The 315-nt window shown below is 40.3% G+C and overlaps 1 protein-coding gene across 1 annotated transcript in view; it reads right to left on the bottom strand.

The window, feature by feature from the left end:
* LOC105457913 (vacuolar protein sorting-associated protein 13-like protein) overlaps window positions 1–315 on the bottom strand; it is an 11,680-nt gene that overhangs the window by 6,581 nt on the left and 4,784 nt on the right. The gene's annotated exons all lie outside the window — the stretch shown is intronic.

The raw sequence follows: 315 nt of genomic DNA, 5'->3' as shown, positions 1-315 counted from the left end.
TTGTTTTAATGATAATTTGGCGGAAAATATAATTTGGGCGCATTTTTTAAATAAAACGCTCCTGAGAACGATCGGCGGCTCGGCCGTCGAGTCTCGAGCGGTAGTGGGAGGCCGATAGGCGTCGCCTTCGAGACCGAGCTGAAAAGAGCAACTAATTCCGAGCACTGTTGTATGTTAACATTTATAAAAAAAATATTTTCATCTTTTTGATAACTTTATTGATCTGATCTATCACGGATATGTATTTATTAATATCGAGTAGCCATGGATTATCCCGAAGTGTCTGCAGTTCTCAATCACAGAAGTCAAGCAGCA

This window comes from Wasmannia auropunctata, unplaced genomic scaffold, assembly GCF_000956235.1.
Source record: "Wasmannia auropunctata unplaced genomic scaffold, wasmannia.A_1.0 LD336103.1, whole genome shotgun sequence".
Classification (NCBI taxonomy): domain Eukaryota; kingdom Metazoa; phylum Arthropoda; class Insecta; order Hymenoptera; family Formicidae; genus Wasmannia; species Wasmannia auropunctata.
The sequence above is the reverse complement of the archived record's forward strand: the minus strand, read 5'-3'. Positions and strand labels throughout refer to the sequence as shown.